This window comes from Crinia signifera, chromosome 8 (assembly GCF_055691185.1).
Source record: "Crinia signifera chromosome 8, ASM5569118v1, whole genome shotgun sequence".
In the NCBI taxonomy this organism is placed as follows: Eukaryota; Metazoa; Chordata; class Amphibia; order Anura; family Myobatrachidae; genus Crinia; species Crinia signifera.
The window spans coordinates 144,688,054-144,707,804 of record NC_139224.1 but is presented as its reverse complement, the minus strand read 5'-3'; the positions used below and the strand labels follow the sequence as shown (position 1 = coordinate 144,707,804).

At 44.7% G+C, this 19,751-nt stretch overlaps 1 long non-coding RNA gene across 2 annotated transcripts in view; it reads left to right on the top strand.

The window, feature by feature from the left end:
* Window positions 1–3,884: 3,884 nt before the first annotated feature.
* LOC146027122 (uncharacterized) overlaps window positions 3,885–19,751 on the top strand; it is a 45,645-nt gene continuing 29,778 nt past the window's right edge. Inside the window, exon 1 of one of the 2 annotated variants that reach the window (XR_014454686.1) lies at window positions 3,885–3,960. This is a non-coding gene — a long non-coding RNA (uncharacterized LOC146027122). The remainder of the gene's footprint in view (window positions 3,961–19,751) is intronic. The other variant, XR_014454685.1, reaches the window with a different exon arrangement.

Below are 19,751 nucleotides of genomic sequence, written 5' to 3'. Positions count from 1 at the left end.
GTTTATAGGGGCAGTACCTGCATGTCCTATCCATTTACACTCTATTTAAGATGGAATATAGTACAGTACAGTGGATATTTTGCAGTTATTGGTACATTTTGGGCTGACAGTACTATCACAGGCATCTAAATGCCGCCCCCAAACATGTGCCGCCCCTAGGCCGGTGCCTCACGTGCCTAATGGGAAATTCCGCTCTGGTGCGCACCCCCTAATGAGCGGCACAACCCCGCAAGGGTCCACATATCGCTATCGCTATGGCCCCTACACAGAGAGATGTAGGGTAATTTTCTCAGCGATCTGGTCAGATTGCTGAGAAATTGGGCTGAAATCTCCCCATGTGTAGGCCCCATAACAATATGTGGACTGAGGAGGTGACAGTCACTTTCAATATCATCCTTAAAGCAGCAGCACGCAGACTAGGGACGTCCCCTAGGAATGATGTAAGACCATCTCTATCAGTGTGTGGTGCACTGCTGTATCTCCTGGGCTCATACATTACCCATGTTTGTTTTGGCCTGAGGCAAACTAAGGCAAATCCTTGAGAATTGCCCCATAAATCTGGTAAGTCAATATAATTTGTCCATATAAATAATCCAATGATTTGACAATGATTTGTTATATTGATTTGGTTTATAGTTTTCAGATGCAGATTTAGTGGAGGAATTCAATTGTCGGTGAATGCATCCGTCCTTCCAGATCAGGGCAGCAATAGCTGTGCTTTATGGCAGCCTGATCTCATGGCATGCCTTGAGGAATATACACCTGGTATGGAAACAAGTTGGTGCGGAGGGATTACCAGAGCGCTGTTATGGGGGTGTACACACGGTGCAATATACTTTCTATTCAATCCCGAATAAATTGGGATCGGATCGAATGTTGCGAGTACACATTCGATTTACACTGTATAGTACAGATCTGTACTATATGGTCTTGCCGCACAGTCTATTTTTCTATTTGATTTAGATGCCACTGTGCCGCGTATTGGGGATCGAATGAAAATCTAATACGTTAAATTTCTGTTCAATTTGAAGCAAAATCGAATAGCAAAAGAGACATACAGTGCGCCCCTGGGAAACGGAGCCTACCTCCGGTCCCCAGCGCCTCCCCCGCCGTCGCTGACCGTCGTACTTGCCGCCCCGAGCGCCCCCTAACCCTGCCCATCTGAAGCGGAGATGGGAAGGGACACGCAGCGTCCCTACCGAGAGACTGGGACGCGTGTGCATGTGAGACACGCGCGTGTCCCAGTTCAGTGAAGCCCATGCCGCCGGCGCTCACCAGCGGGGAGGGTCTGGCGAGCCCCGGCCAAGGATGGCAGCGGCTCCATCTGTAATTGAACCGTGTGCACGCCCTATTAGACTCTGAGCCTGGCGGGTAATCTGCCGGGTAACTCTGAGCCTGCCGGGTAACCTGGGGGCACCTGATGTACTGTACATGTTACTGTTGTGATTACGTTACCTTTTTTCTATAGTAGACTATACAACTAGTGAGAGTCCAATTCACTCCTGCACTTTATGTTTTTATTCTTCTGCACTTTATTAAATTCTGTTTAAACTAGATTTCTCCATTTGTTTCATAGGAGTTGCTGCTGAATGGTGACGGTGTGATTCCCAATATTGGCCTCTTCCGAATAGGGTGTAATCCTCTCTGTGGATGCGCAGTTGTCAGCCATAAAACATAGCGAATGTCCTCTGGTAGGAGACTCCACCTAAACTGCTTGGGGTTGTACTTAGAATGATGCTGTTATACACTAAGGCAGTGGCTCCCGAACATCATGGCGCCCTAGATAATCACATGCTTTTTGCGTCACCCCGAGACCAAAGGTTTCCTATTGAGATATTTCTCAAAGAATATTAAGTAATTTGTGTTTATATGTCATTCTTAGGTTCACTTATGTGATGAGGGACAGGATTCTCTTCTGTCTGTCCACACATCTGGATTTTCCCATACATAATTGAAGTTTTTCCTGGACCTCCAACCCAAGTCACCCCTGAAAGTGTCCTGAGGCCCCCAGGGTGCCACGGCACACAGTTTGGGAACCACTGCACTAGGGAGTTTTGCTTCTCCTCTCTGGGAGCGTCTAAGATCGGGGGAATGATATCACTGAAGATTACATTTTGCAGAATTAAATTGCAGGACATGTTATCAAGCTAGTGCTGACAGATGCATTGGTGTAATTGTTCCCATAGTGTGCCCAGGGCTGTGTACGCAGCTTTACCAAATGTTGGTCAGTAATGGGATACAGTCAAAATCCTGATGGTCAAAATCCTGACAGGGTCAAAATCCCGAATGGGTCAAAGTACCGACAAGGACAAAATCACGACATTAATATCCCGACAAGGTCAAAATATCAACATATTAAATGTACAGGTGAAACCTCACGACCTGTCGACCCAAAGTCATGATGACTTTTTCACCTGTACATTCTATATGTCGGTATTTTAAATGTCGGGATTTTGACCCTGTCGGGATTTTGACCATCGGGATTTCATAGCGAATCCTCAGTAATGTGAGCATTGTATAGCGGGGCGGGGACAGGATAATCTTCCGACACAGATTTTCAGGACCATTTTACAGAGCCGCGGTGGCCAATTTGTGTATTGTGAAGGTTATCCAGATAAGGAACGGTCACTAGGTCGACGACATATATTGGGTCGACCATTGAAGGTCAACAACCTCAAAAGGTTGACATGGGTCTAGGTCGACAGAGTCATTAGGTCGAAACAAGAATTAGGTCAACATGGGGAAGGTCGACAGCCAAAAGGCCAACATGTTTTTTTTTTTTGCTGACATGTGCCGACATGCGGATTTTCATGCCCTACCATCCACTAGGGCGTGCAGGGAGAATAAAATAGTGTGCCAAGCGTAAGGAGGCACCGTGCCCGAAGTATGGTGAGCACAGCCAGCCATGCGAGGGGACGCGATGCACCGATACGGTGTCCATGTCCACTGTGTCGACCTTTTGAAAACCCCATATCGACCTTTTAAGTTTTGTTGTAGATCTAGACCAAGAATAGTAATAGAATATTAGGACAGAACAAGGGTGACATGTACATTAAATACGGGGTTTATAGGCAACTTGTAATCCCTGTGGACAGATTGCCAGACTCCAATGTCCAGAAAGCCGATCTGCTTCATTGTGCGGACACTGAGGTCTGTGGGAACCTGATACTAATCCTGACCACCCGACTAATTCATTCAGAGTATTGGTACAAGTTTGGGTCACATCAAGAATCACACTACTGTAATAGTACGTCTGCAAGTATCTCAACACCCCATATTCCATTTGTTATGGCATTGTGTATTCCTGGAATTAGACATGTATTCACATCACAGGATGAGAGATCACGCTCTTAAGGCTGCATAATATATGTAATATAGGAGCAATTAATAAACCAGAGAAATAAGGGTGATGGGTACAATAGATAGAATTTATTATAAAAAGAAGTTGTACAAATATTGAGAGAGAATGTAAACTTCCAGCAGATGTTATTTCTATAATAAAAGATCTGTAAGTAGCGATGTCTTCTACCATCCTGGACAGGGGGCGTTCCATGCTGCAGTATGCAGGGGACAGAGGACCTTGGCTCCAGCACATTGGATCTGGCAGCACCGTCAGCTGCCCACAAACATCTATGGGACCAGGGCATGCGCAAATATACTGGTTTCTAGGGTCTGCATAACTCATTACTTTGTATACACTGAAGCCTATTCAGCAAGATGTCAATTTATTAATTGCTGCAGGAGATATAAACTAGAGATCCCAGGGTAAACTGGCACTTGTGGTTCTCTAGTTGTATTGATATAAATACACATGCAAAAGTGTTTTTTATTTTTCTAATAAAATGTTTATTTACTCAAGGCATATAGAAGTATACCGACACTGCCCGCTTGCCTCTGTGACATCACAAGTTGGAGAGCGACAGAAGTTGGCTGGTGTACACTAATGATAAAGTTGGTTAGGTATGTGGAGCAGCACAGAACATAAAAGTTGGATGGTTGGAGGAAAGTTAAGGCCTATACACACTAGGCGCTTTTGAGCTCAAAGTTGCCACTTTTTCCGTTTTGAGCTACTTTTAACTCAAAATCTCCTAGTGTGTATGGGCAGGCAATGAGCGGTGAGCACTAATGTACCACAATCCTTCTCCCTGTATAACAGGATGAGTGGGAGACTGTGGAAAGTCATGTCAACTCCTCTTTCTGCCAGCACTGCTTACTTGTTGCGTCCAATTCCCCATAACCTCCTTTTCTCTATCTGCCACCCCCGCCTGCTTTCAGAGTTCCATTCCCCATTACCTCCTCTGTTCTCTCTGCCACCCCCGCCTGCTTTCTGAGTTCCATTTCCCTTCACCTACTGTCTCTGCTGCCACCGCCTGCTTTCTTCATCCCATTTTGTCACCTTCTCTCCGCTCTCTGCTGCCACCACCTGCTTCCTACATCCTATTCCCCTATCACTTCCTCTCCTCTCTCTGCTGACACCACCCGCTTTCTGCGTTCAATTCCCCATGGCCTCCTCTTCTCCCTCTGCTGCAAACCACCTACTTTCTGCATCCCATTGCCCAACACATCCTCTCCCCTCTATAATAACTACCGCCTGCATTCTTTGTCCTATTTCCTGTCACCTGCTCTCTCTGCTGCCACCACCTGCTTTCTGCATGCCATTACCAGTCAGCTCCTCTCCTCTCTCTGCTACTTCCACCTGCTTTCTGCATTCCATTCCTCTCCTCTCTGCATCCCATTCCCCTACACTTCCTCTCCTCTCTCTGCTGCCACCACTGCCTGCTCTCTGCATCCCATTCCCCAACACATCTTCTCCTCTCTCTGCTGCCACCACTGCCTGCTCTCTGCATCCCATTCCCCAACACTTCCTCTCCTCTCTCTGCTGCCACCACCTGCTTTCTACCTTCTGTTACCGGTCAGCACCTCTCCTCTCTCTGCTACTGCCTGTTTTCTGCATCCCATTCCCCTCTTCTCCTCTATGCCACCACTGCCTTCTTTATGCATACTATTCCCTGTCACCTATCCTCTCTCTGCTAACACACCTGCTTTCTGCATTCAATTCTCCATCGCCACCCCTTCTTCCTCTGCTGCCACTGCCTGCTTTCTGCATCCCATTACCAGTCAGCTCCTCTCCTCTCTCTGCTACTGCCGCCTACTTTCATAATCCCATTCCCCTCCTATCCTCTATGCCACCACTGCCTGCTTTCTGCATTCCATTCCCTAACACTTCCTCTCCTCTGTTAGTTTATTGTTACATAATACAACATCACAAAAATATTAAAATGTAAAAAAAAAAAACTGGCCTCCAACCGTCCCCTCTAGCCAGACCATCACACGCCTTTATTGTGTTGTTGTATCATGAAAAAATAAACTGACACAAAAATATAAGACCTCCTGTCTTTGCTGCCACCGTCTGCTTCATCCCTTTCCCCATCACCTCCTCTCTTCTCTCTGCTGCCACTGCCTCCTCTCTACATCCCATTCAGTCACCTACTCTCCTCTCTGCTACTACCGCCTGCTTCCTGCATCCCACTCCCCTCCTTTCCTCTATGCCGCCACTGCCTGCTTTCTGCATCCCACTCCCCTTCACCTACTGTCTGCTGCCACTGCCTGCTCTCTACATCCCATTCAGTCACCTATTCTCCTCGATCTGCTACTACCGCCTGCTTCCTGCATCCCACTCCCCTCCTTTCCTCTATACTGCTACCACCTGCTCTCTGTGTCCCATTCCCGGTCAGTTTCTTTCCTCTCTCTACTACTACTGCCTGCTTTCTGCATCCTTTTTCCTCCTCTATGCCACCACTGCCTGCTTTCTGCATCACATTCCCTGTCACCCATCCTCTCTTTGCCGCCAGCACCTGTTTTCTGCATCCTATTCCCTATCTCTTCATCTACACTTTCTGCTGCCACCGCCTACTTTCTGCATCGAGTTTACCATCACCTTTCTCTGCACCAATGCCCCTTTCTAGCCATGATTTGGGTTGGTTTATTTTTTCATAAAAATATTAAAATGTAAAGAAAATAAAAACCTGGCCTCCAACCGTCCCCTCTAGCCAAACCATCACTTGCCTTTATTGTGTTGTTATTTCATGAAAAAATAAACTGACGCAAAAATATAAGACCTCCTGTCTTTGCTACCACCGACTGCTTCATCACTTTCCCCAGCACTTCCTTTCTTCTCTCTGCTGCCACTTCCTGCTCTCTACATCCCATTGAGTCACCTACTCTCCTCTATCTACTGCCATCGCCTGCTTCCTGCGTCCCACTCCCCTTCACCTACTGGCTGTAGCCACTGCCTGCTTTCTTCATCCCGTTGCTTGTCACATCCTCTCCACTCTCTACTTCCACCACCTGCTTCCTATTCCTATTCCCCTTTACCTACTGTCTCTGCTGCCACTGCCTGTATTCTGTGTCCCATTCACGTCAGCTCCTCTCCTTGCTGCCACCACCTCCTTTCTGTGTCCCATTCCGCGTCACTTACTGTCTCTGCTGCCACCTCCTGCTTCCTACATCCTATTTCCCTTCACCTACTGTCTCTGCTGCCACTGCCTGTATTCTGTGTCCCATTCACTGCCACCTCCTCTCTTTGCTGCCACCACCTGGTCCCTGTGTTCTATTCGCCATCACCTACTGTCTCTGCTGCCAAAGCCTGGTTTCTTCATCCCATTCAGACACCTCCTCTCTCTGCTGCCACCGCCTGCTTCCTGCATTCCATTCCCTGTCACCTACTGTCTCTGATGCCACAGCTTGCTTGCTTCATTCCATTCAGTCACCCCCTCTCATCTCTCTGCTGCCACTGCCTGCTTCCTGTGTTCCATTCCCCGGCACCTACTGTCTCTGTTGCCACCTCCTGCTTTCTTCATCCATTCCATCACCTCCTCTCTCTGCTGCCACTGCCTGCTTTCTTGCATCCCATTCCCCGGCACCTACTGTCTCTGCTGCCACCGCCTGCTTTTTTCATCCCTTTCCCCTCACCTCCTCTCTTCTCTCAACCGCCACCTCCTGCTATCTTTATCCCTTACTCACTCACCAATCCTATAAAAAAAGTTAAATAACACAGAATAATTAAAATGTATGTTGATTTCTTGACTCTCCTCTCTCTGCACTCTTTACTTCAAACCACCTGCTTCCTACTTCCTATTCCCCTTCACCTACTGTCTCTGCTGCCACTGCCTGTATTCTGTGTCTCATTCACGTCACCTCCTCTCTCTATTGCCACCGCCTGCTTCATACATCCTATTCCCCTTCACCTACTGTCTCTGCTGCCATTGCCTGTATTCTGTGTCCCATTCACTGTTGCCTCCTCTTTGCTGCCACCACCTGGTCCCTGTATCCCATTCACAGTCAAATACTGTCTTTGCTGCCACCGCCTGCGTTCTTCATCCCATTCCATCATCTCCTCTTCCCTCTCCGCTGCCACTGCCTGCTTCCTGCATTCCATTCCCCATCACCTACTGTCTCTGCTGCCACCGCCAGCTTTCTTCCTCCCATTCAGTCACCTCCTCTACTCTCTCTACTGCCACTGCCTGCTTCCTGCATCTAATTCCTCAGCACCTACTGTCTCTGTTGCCACTGCCTGCTTTCTTCATCCCTTTCCCCTCACCTCCTCTATCCTCTCACCCTCCACCGCCTGCTTTCTTTATGCCTTTCCACATCACCTATCCTATAAAAAAGTATACTAAAATAAAAGTAGTAAAATGTATGTTGATTTCTAGACTTGTATATTTAATTTTGTATATCTTCACTATAATCTGAATAAACTTTTATGATTAAAACAAATATTACATTGTAAATTCTCCATCACCTCCTGTCTCTGCTGCCACCTTTCTTCATCCCATTCCTATCCTCTTCTTTCTATGCTGCCACCGCCTGTAATTCTGCATCCCATTCCTCACCACCTCTCCTCTATTTACTGCCACCGCCTGCTTCCTGCATCCCATTCCCCATCACCTCATGTCTCTGATGCCACCTCCTGCTTTCTTCATCCCTTTCCTCTTCTCTCTTTTCTATCCTGCCACCGCCTGTATTCTGTGTCTTATTCCCCATCCCCTCGTCTCTTTTGCTGCCACCGCCTGCTTTTTTCATCCCTTTCCATCACCTCCTCTCCTTTATTTTCCGCCACTTCCTGCATTCTGCCTCCTTCTGCATCCTTTTCCCATAATGCTCTTACCAGCGTCACCATCAAATACAAAGGTCTTATACTACTTGACCTGTGTGTAGCCTTTGCCACTGTAGATGACACTCATTCAAATGCTGCCCCTGCCTGTAGTCTGCGTGCCATTCCCCGTCACCTAGTGTCTCTGCTGCCACCGCCTGCTTTCTTCATTCCATTCCATCACCTCTTCTCCTCTCTCTGCTGCCACTGCCTGCTTCCTGTGTCCCATTCCCTGTCACCTACTGCCTCTGCTGCCACCACCTGCTTTCTGCATCCTATTCCCTATGTCTTCCTCTGTGCTTTCTGCTGCTGCCCCATACTTTCTGCATCCAGTTTCCCATCACCTTCTCTCTCTGCCACCACTGCCCCTTTCTAGCCATGTTTTGTGTTTTTTTTTTTTTCATAATACAACATCACAAAAATATTGAAATTAATAAAAAAAAAAAAAACCTGGCCTCCATCCGTTCCCCCTCTAGCCAGACCATCACACGCCATTATTGTGTTGTATCATGAAAAAATAAACTCACACAAAAATATTAAACCTGCTTCATCCCTGTCCCCATCACCTCCTCTCTTCTCTCTGCTGCCACGGCCTGCTCTCTATCTATCATCTACCTGTCTATCTATCTACTTACTATCTGTCTATCTATCTACCCACTATCTATATATCTATCTATTCATCCAGTATCTATCTATTTTCCCACTATCTATCTATCTGTCTATCTAATCATCCACTATCTATTTATTTATCCGCTATCTATTTATTCATCTATCTATCTATCTATCTATCTATCTATCTATCTATCTATCTATCTATCTATCTAGACATTGTTCGGTAGCACTCGGGTCTAAATCAACTTAGCAACTTTTAGAAAAAAGACACCAACACGGTAATCTTATGTCAACGTTTCGGACAGTGAAGTCCTTTATCAAGACATGAGAAGGTGTACACCTTCTCATGTCTTGATAAAGGACTTCACTGTCCGAAACGTTGACATAAGATTACCGTGTTGGTGTCTTTTTTCTAAAAGTTGCTAAGTTGATTTAGACCCGAGTGCTACCGAACAATGTCTAGATATTTTTCCTTTGCCAAGGAACAGCAGCACCGGGCGCGTTGATTTACTCATACGGGTGCAGGATATCTCTCTTCATATCTATCTATCTATTCATCCACTATCTATTTATTTATCCGCTATCTATTTATTTATTCATCTATCTATCTATCTATCTATTCATCCACTATCTATTTCTCCACTTTCTATCTCACTATATATCTCACTCTAATATATATATGTCTTCACTATAATATCTTGTAACTTATATGCTTAAATTTTTTTTTGCTGCCACCGCCTGCTTCATCTCTTCCGTCACCTCCTCTCTTCTCTCAACCTCCACCGCCTGCTTTCTTTATAGCATTCCTTTATCTATCTATCTATTCATCCACTCTCTATCTCACTATGGGGTTTATTGTGGTTCGGGCGGCTGGGCCGTAAGTGTACGTTCCGGGTTTTTTTTTTATCTGCGCATGCGTACCTTCCGCAATGCGCAGGTGCGACGACTCCACAACGCTGACAGACGGGTCTTTCCGTGCGAAAAAACCTGTCCGCAAGAGTACGGTCATTGTGGGCGGCATAGGGGCATGTTGAGGGGAGCGGCCGAAATAATGAGGGAAACTGGGCGTAAACATGGGCATACACGGGGGTGTGCACAAAAAATGTACGGTGCTACTACCGCTTGATCGGCGAAAGCACCGTTCATTTCGGACACAAAACAGGCGGCCGCCAACCGCCACCTCAGACCACCCCTACAGATACCGCATGAGAGCGGACGCCTGGGTCTGCTAATTAACGCTGATTACTACTCAAACACCTGCACCTGAATGTAATAAGCAATGCAGCAGCCTATTAAGTCAAAATCATTATTTCACTACCTGCAAGCCACACACAGCACTCAAACACATTGGAAGCATATCTTTATACACTTCTCTACATGTAAAGGTTGGTTTAATTTAAGGTAAGAATCATTGTAAGACCTGCTTATATATGTTAAGGTAGGTATTTGTAAAACATTTTTACACAATCACTACGTGTTTTCATATACTTTACACAGAAGCACACTCAATCTACACAAGTCGACATGTGTCAACGTTTTCACTCTAAAACAAACATATGTTTTGTATTTATGATACAAATGCATAAACCACATCTAACAGCTACAAAGGATGTTTCAGCAATGTTTTCAGCCCATGGCCACTATTTTGCACACAATCTTTGTATAGTACCCAAAATACATTACTGTACCACTTTGTGATCTGCTATTGGATTTTACTACACTCTGGATGTAAAATGTCACCAATCACATATATGTGAAGGGTATGCCAGCGTGCACGGACGTACGCTCACTCTCATGAGCGGTGACATACGCTGAGTTTTCCATTGAAAACAATAGAGACCCGACCGTGCACGGTGGCGTACGCTCAGATAGCCGCAAGAAGTCGGTGGGAAGACGGACGAGAGACGTCCGTAAACGGTGGCGTACGCTCAGATAGCCGCAAGAAGTCGGTGGGAAGACGGACGAGAGACGTCCGTAAACGGTGGCGTACGCTCAGATAGCCGCAAGAAGTCGGTGGGAAGACGGACGAGAGACGTCCGTAAACGGTGGCGTACGCTCTGTTTTACGCCAGTTGTTGGAGTCTAAGCGGTGATCCGTCCGTCCACTCCCCTTTGTCGGTGTTTGTGTCCGTCCGTATGTGGCTATTTTGTGGGTGGACTTTCGCTCACCGGCTGCGTACGGGGAACGTACGCTGATATGGAACGTACGTACGTTTGGCCGCCGCAACCAGAATAAGGTCCTATATATCTCACTCTACTATATATTTTCACTATAATTTCTTATAACATACAGTATATGCTTAAAAATGTTTCAAATCCCCTCCAGTTACCGCCCAATCTCCCTCCTCAATGTGGATGTCAAGCTGTTCGCGAAACTTCTCGCGAACCGCTTGGCCTCTTTAGTCCCACTGGTGGTACACCAGGACCAAGTGGGATTTGTGCGCGGAAGGGAGGCGAGGGACAATTCCATCCGGGTCTTTGACTTAATTGCCCATGCACAATCTTCAAACACCCCTACCATGCTCCTTTCCACAGACGCCGAGAAGGCTTTCGACAGAGTGGACTGGAAATTTATGGAGATGGCCCTGCGTCACATGGGACTAGAAGGTCGGTTCCTACAAAAAATCTTAGCCCTCTACAAATCTCCTATGGCCCAAATAAGAATCAATGGACTCCTGTCCAAACAGGTCACCATCTCCAATGGGACAAGACAGGGATGCCCGCTGTCACCACTGATATATGTCATCTGCATGGAGGCATTGGCCAGAGCGATTAGACGAAACCCAAATATCAGTGGTCTGACAGTAGGGAAAATCAACCACAGACTAGCTTTGTTTGCAGATGACCTTCTGGCAATTATAACAAATCCTGTAGTCACTCTCCCGAATCTCATGGCAGAGTTCTCTCGTTATGGGAAACTATCTAACTTTAAAATAAATTATGCGAAGTCTACCGCACTGAATATTTCATTACCGAACAACACTAAGGAAGCATTGAGCTCCCAATTCCCCTTTCCCTGGAGCCCTACCCATATCAAATACCTGGGCATTTCCATTCCGGTATCTCTTAAGTCAACAATATCCCTCAACTATACCCCCCTATTAAGGTCTATTCGCAGAGAAATGTCGCAATGGGCGACTCAGAGATTTTCATGGCTGGGGAGGATGAACATCATAAAAATGAACGTCCTTCCCAGGTTTCTCTATCTCTTCCAAACAATTCCACTAAAACTACCGGCGCAATATATAGGAGAAGCCCAAAAGGCAATCAGCCGATTTGTATGGGGAGGTAAAAGACCCAGGTTTAAGCATTGCTATCTATATCATAGAAAAACTAAGGGAGGCCAACAGCTTCCTATGCTGCTGGCATATTACCAGGCTTCGGTACTACACAGAGTACTGGACTGGTCGAGAGCCGACACATGCTTCAAACAATGGGTCGACCTTGAGACACATTCTTCGGCCCTGAGTCTTAAGGTGGTCCCGTGGCTTCACACTATACCCCGCACAAGACACCCCACAGTTGAACCCACTCTGACTCTATGGAAAACTATCCGATACAGACTTGGCCTCTCCTCTCCCGACTCCCTTCTCCTCCCCTTTATCAATAACCCGGAATTCCCACCGGGGGCATCTGGGAGATTAGCAACAAACTGGCAGCAAAAAGGTCTGACCAGGGTGATAAATTTATTGTCGGGGGGAAATGTCAAGTCTTTCTCGGACTTGATGTCAGAGAGGGAACTGCCTCAAACAGACTCCTGGTTCTACTTTCAAGTGCGCCACTACATTCAGTCAAAAAGAACCGCTCTTGCCCTAAAAATAAATCCTACCCCATTTGAAGTGCTGTGCTCCCACACCTCGGACCCCACTCATGTGATCTCCACGATTTACAAAGTTGTCCTTCACAACCACTTCCCTGACCTCCCCTCTTTTTGCAAAGCATGGGATCAGGATCTTGTGCCTAAAGGTATCACAATAAATTGGGAAAAGCACTGTGACGTCATGGCACAGTGCTCTACGAGTCTAGAGGTGGTGGAGACACAGTACAAGTTATTGACCAGATGGTACAGATGCCCTCCCCTAATCCACAAATTTTACCCGTCGGTCTCCCCCTTGTGCTGGCGTTGTAACTCCCAAAGAGGTACCCTGATTCACATATGGTGGGACTGCCCTAAAATCACCCCCTTCTGGGACACAATAATTCAGTTATCCTCAACCATACTGGGATTCCAAACCCCCGACAAACCCGATTTCTGGCTCCTCTCCCACACAAACATACCCATGGCAAAATATAAGCGGTCACTAATAAAACACTTAAACAATGCAGCAAGGGCGGTGATCCCTGTCCACTGGAGGTCCGTAGACCCTCCCACTATTTGGGAATGGTTCCAGAGAATTGATTTTTACTGTGCTATGGAGGACATCTATCACTCTGCCCTAGATAAGCAATCAGACTACGCCGCCACATGGCTACCCTGGCTAGAATTTAAATTAACAGCAACATACAAAAACCAGGCCCCACCTATTCCACAGTAGGCTCTGACGCAGCCCTAGAAGTAAATTGATAGCACGACCAACATGGTTTGGACCAACGGACCTACTAGAATTGTTTCAATTGACCGAACTGACGACGGACACATACCCCTACCCCCCCCTCCCCCATTACTTTCCTCCCTAACGCTCCCCCTTGTATTGTCTACTCCCCCCCCCCCCCCCCAAATATGTACTGCGGTTAAATTGAAACAGCAAAAGGTAAAGGAAAAAAAAAAAAAAAGAAAAAAGTCTGATTGTTAATAATAGAATTGTTTATTACATATTTTGCTCTCTTGTGTAATTCATATCTATAAATGTACATTGAGCTGTAATGACTTTTGTTTCTACGCTGTTACAATCACCCTATCTTTATAATAATATCACAATTGTATGTATCGTTTTTTATTACTTGAAAAACCCAAAATAAAGAATATATAAAAAAAAAAAATGTTTCAAATGTAAATAAAAAAAAAAAATCTGCCACCGCCTGCTTCATCTCTTCCGTCACCTCCTCTCTTCTCACTACTGCCACGCCTGCATTTTTCATCCCATTCTGTCACCTCCTCTCCTCTATTTACTGCCACCGCCTATATTCTGCGTCTCATTCCCCGTCGCCTTCTCTCTTTTGCTGCAACCGCCTGCTTTCTTCACTCCATTCTTCTCCTTTCTTTGCCACCACCACCTGCTTTCTGCATCCTATTCCCAAATTGCTCTTACCAGCGTCACCATCAAATACTTGTAGTATTATACTACTTGACCTGTGTGTAGCCTTTGCCACTGTAGATTACACTCATTCAAATGCTGCCACTGCCTATAGTCTGCATACCATTCTCCGTCACCTAGTGTCTCTGCTGCCACCGCCTGCTTTATTCATTCCATTCCATCACCTCCTCTCCTCTCTCTGCTCTCACTGCCTGCTTTCTGTGTCCCATTCCCTGTCACCTACTGTCTCTGCTGCCACCACCTGCTTTCTGCATCCTATTCCCTATGTCTTCCTCTATGCTTTCTGCTGCTGCCCCCTACTTTCTGCATCCAGTTTCCCATCACCTTCTCTCTCTGCCACTTCTGCCCCTTTCTAGCCATGTTTTGTGTTTTTTTTTTCATAATACAACATCACAAAAATATTGAAATTAAGAAAAAAAAACCTGGCCTCCATCCGTTCCCCCTCTAGCCAGACCATCACACGCCTTTATTGTGTTGTTGTATCATGAAAAAATAAACTCACACAAAAATATTAAACCTGCTGCCACTGCCTGCTTCATCCCTGTCCCCATCACCTCCTCTCTTCTCTCTGCTGCTACGGCCTGCTCTAAACATCCCATTTAGTCACCTACTCTCCTCTTTACTGCCACTTCCTGCTTCCTGTGTCCCACTCCCCTTCACCTACTGTCTGTTGCCATCGCCTGCTTTCTTCATCCCATTCTGTCAGCTCCTCTCTCTACTGCCACCACCTGTTTCCTACATCCTATTCCCCTTCACCTACTGTCTCTGCTGCCACCGTTTGTTTTCTGTGTCCCATTCACCGTCACCTCCACTCTTTGCTGCCACCATCTGCTTCCTGTATCCCATCCCCTGCCACCTACTGTCTCTGCTGCCACCGCCTGCTTTCTTTGTCCCATTCATTCACCTCCTCTCCTCTCTCTACTGCTGTCACCTGCTTCCTGCATCCCATTTCCCGTAACCTACTGTCTCTGCTACCACCGCCTGCTTTCTTCATCCCTTTCCACATCACGTCCTCTCTTCTCTCAACCTCCACCGCCTGCTTTCTTTTATTGAATTTACCTATCTATCTATCTATCATCTACCTGTCTATCTATATACTCACTATCTGTCTATCTATCTATCTACCCACTATCCATCCACTATCTATCTATTTACTCACTAGATATCTATCCATCTATCTATCTACCCACTAACTATCTATCATCTACCTGTCTATCTATCTTCTCACTATCTGTCTATCTATCTACCCACTATCTATCTATTCATCCACTATCTATCTATTTACCCACTAGATATATATCTATCTATTTATTTATCCACTCTCTATCTCACTAGATATCTCACTCTAATATATATATGTCTTCACTATAATTTCTTATAACTTTTATGCTTAAATTTTCTTTTGCTGCCACTGCCTGCTTCATCTCTTCCGTCACCTCCTCTCTTCTCTCAACCTCCACCGCCTGCTTTTTTTATCACATTCCCCTATCTATCTATCTATCTATCTATCTATATCTATCTATCTATCTATCTATTCATCCACTATCTACTTATTTATCCACTCTCTATCTCACTATATATATCTCACTCTACTATATCTTTTCACTATAATTTCTTATAACTTATATGCTTAAAAAAATTTCAAATAAATTTACATTTTTCTGCCACCGCCTGCTTCATCTCTTCCATCACCTCCTCTTCTCTCTACTGCCATGCCTGCATTTTTCATCCCATTCTGTCACCTCCTCTATTTACTGCCACCGCCTGCTTCCTGCGTCTAATTCCCCATCCTCGCCTCTCCTTTCTATGCTGCCACCGCCTATATTCTGCGTCTCATTCCGTCGCCTCCTCTCTTTTTCTGTAACGTCCTGCTTTCTTCATCCCATTCCTCTCCTTTCTTTGCCACCACCACCACCTGCTTTCTGCCTCCTTCTGCATCCTATTCCCAAACTGCTCTTACCAGCGTCACCATCAAATACAAAGGCCTTATACTACTTGACCTGTGTGTAGCCTTTGCCACTGTAGATGACACTCATTTAAATGCTGCCACTGCCTGTAGTCTGCGTACCATTCCCCTTCACCTAGTGTCTCTGCTGCCACCGCCTGCTTTCTTCATTCCATTCCATCACCTCCTCTCCTCTCTGTGCTGTCACTGCCTGCTTCCTGTGTCCCATTCCCTGTCACCTACTGTCTCTGCTGCCACCACCTGCTTTCTGCATCCTATTCCATATGTCTTCCTCTATGCTTTCTGCTGCTGCCCCCTACTTTCTGCATCCAGTTTCCCATGACCTTCTCTCTCTGCCACTTCTGCCCCTTTCTAGCCATGTTTTGTGTTGTTGTTTTTTTCATAATACAACATCACAAAAATATTGAAATTAAGAAAAAAAAAATTCTGGCCTCCATCCGTTTCCCCCTCTAGCCAGACCATCACACGCCTTTATTGTGTTGTTGTATTATGAAAACATAAACTGACACAAAAATATGAAACCTGCTGCCACCGCCTGCTTCATCCCTGTCCCCATCACCTCCTCTCTTCTCTCTGCTGCTACGGCCTGCTCTCTACATCCCATTTAGTCACCTACTCTCCTTTTTACTGCCACTGCCTGCTTCCTGCGTCCCACTCCCCTTCACCTACTGTCTGTTGCCACCGCCTGCTTTCTTCATCCCATTCTGTCAGCTCTCTACTGCCACCACCTGTTTCCTACATTCTATTCCCCTTCACCTACTGTCTCTGCTGCCACCGTTTGTTTTCTGTGTCCCATTCACTGTCACCTCTCCTCTTTGCTGCCACCATCTGCTTCCTCTGTCCCATCCCCTGCCACCTACTGTTCCTTCTGCCACCTGCTTCTTCTGTCAACCTCCACCTCCTGCTTTCTTTATCGCATTCCCCTATCTATCTGTGTACTCTACCTACACACTATCTATCTATCTACTCACTGTCTATCTATCTATTCATCCATCCACTATCTATTTATCCACTCTCTATCTCACTATATATCTTACACTTATATGTCTTCACTATAATTTCTTATAATTTATATGCTTAACATTTTTTTTGCTGCCACCGCCTGCTTCATCTCTTCCGTCACCTCCTCTCTTCTCTTAACCTCCACTGCCTGCTTTCTTTATTGCATTCCCCTATCTATCTATTCATCCACTATATATTTATTTATTCACTCTATATCTTAGTATATATCTCACTCTACTATATCTTTTCACTATAATTTCTTATAATTTATATGCTTAAAATTTTTTGCTGCCACCACCTGCTTCATCTCTTCCGTCACCTCCTCTCTTCTCTCAACATCCACCGCCTGCTTTCTTTATTGCATTCTCCTATCTATCTATTCATCCACTATACTGTATATTTATTTATTCACTCTATATCTCACTATATATCTCACTCTACTTATCTTTTCACTATAATTTCTTATAACTTATATGCTTAAAATGTTTTTTGCTGCCACCGCCTGCTTCATCTTTTCCGTCACCTCCTCTCTTCTCTCAACCTCCACCACCTGCTTTCTTTATCGCATTCCCCTATCTATCTATTCATCCACTATCTATTTATTTATTCACTCTATATATCACTATATATCTCACTCTACTATATCTTTGCACTATAATTTCTTATAACTTATATACGTAAAAAAATGTTTTTGCTGCAACCGCCTGCTTCATCTTTTCCGTCACCTCCTCTCTTCTCTCAACCTCCACCACCTGCTTTCTTTATTGCATTCCCCTATCAATCTATTTATCCACTGTATATTTATTTTTTCACTTTATATATCACTATATATCTCACTCTACTATATCTTTTCACTATAATTTCTTATAATTTATATGCTTAAAAATGTTTTGCTGCCACCGCCTGCTTCATCTCTTCCGTCACCTCCTCTCTTCTCTCAACATCCACCGCCAGTTTCCTTTATTGCATTCCCCTATCTATCTATTCATTCACTGTATATTTATTTATTCACTCTATATCTCACTCTACTATATATTTTCACTATAATTTCTTATAACTTATATGCTTAAAATGTTTTTTTACTGCCACCGCCTGCTTCATCTCTTCCGTCACCTCCTCTCTTCTCTCAACATCCACCGCCTGCTTTCTTTATCGCATTCCTTTATCTATCTATTCATCCACTATCTATTTATTTATTCACTCTATATCTCACTCTACTATATATTTTCACTATAAGTTCTTATAACTTATATGCTTAAAATGTTTTTTGCTGCCACCGCCTGCTTCATCTCTTCCGTCACCTCCTCTCTTCTCTCAACCTCCACCGCCTGCTTTCTTTATTACATTCCCCTATCAATCTATTTATTCACTGTATATTTATTTTTTCACTTTATATCTCACTATATATCTCACTCTACTATATCTTTTCACTATAATTTCTTATAACTTCTTATAACTTATATGCTTAAAATGTTTTTTTTTTGCTGCCACCGCCTGCTTCATCTCTTCCGTCACCTCCTCTCTTCTCTCAACCTCCACCGCCTGCTTTCTTTATCGCATTGCCCTATCTATTTATCCACTATATATTTATTTATTAACTCTATATATCACTATATATCTCACACTACTTTATCTTTTCACTATAATTTCTTATAACTTATATACTTAAAAAAAGTTTTGCTGCCACCGCCTGCTTCATCTCTTCCGTCACCTCCTCTCTTCTCTCAACCTCCACCGCCTGCTTTCTTTATTGCATTCCCCTATCAATCTTTTTATCCACTGTATATTTATTTATTCACTCTATATCTCACTCTACTATATATTTTCACTATCATTTCTTATAACTTATATGCTTAAAATGTTTTTTGCTGCATCTCTTCCATCACCTCCTCTCTTCTCTCAACCTCCACCGCCTGCTTTGTTTATCGCATTCCCCTATCTATCTATTCATCCACTATCTATTTATTTACTCTATATCTCACACTACTATATCTTTTCACTATAATTTCTTATAACTTATATGCTTAAATTTTTTTTTGCTGCCACCGCCTGCTTCATCTCTTCCGTCATTTGCTCTCTTCTCTCAACCTCCACCGTCTGCTTTCTTTGTCGCATTCCCCTATCTATCTATTCATCCACTATCTATTTATTCACTCTATATCTCACTATATATCTCACTCTACTGTATCTTTTCACTATAATTTCTTATAATTTATATGCTTAAAAATTTTTTCAAATGTAAATTTCAACTTTTTTCTGCCACCGCCTGCTTCATCTCTTCCGTCACCTCCTCTCTTCTCTCTACTGCCACCGCCTGCATTTTTCATCCCATTCTGTCACCTCTTCTCCTCTATTTACTGCCACCGCCTGCTTAATGCGTCTCATTCCCCATCCTCTCCTCTCCTTTCTATGCTGCCACCGCCTATATTCTGGGTCTCATTGCCTGTCACCTCCTCTCTTTGCTGCCACCGCCTTCTTTCTTCATCACATTCCTCTCCTTTCTTTGCCACCACCACCACCTTTCTGCCGCCTTCTGCATCCTATTCCCAAACTGCTCTTACCAGCGTCACCACCAAATACAAAGGTCTCATACTACCTGACCGGTGTGTAGCCTTTGCCACTGTAGTTCACACTCCTTCATATCTTACCTGTTGACATCCATCCTCTTACCTTCTGTATTTCAGCTGATGTTCTATATGATAACAAAAGTACATTGTACCTATTACACCATGTGCAATCTGGTCACATTTCTAACAAGATACAAT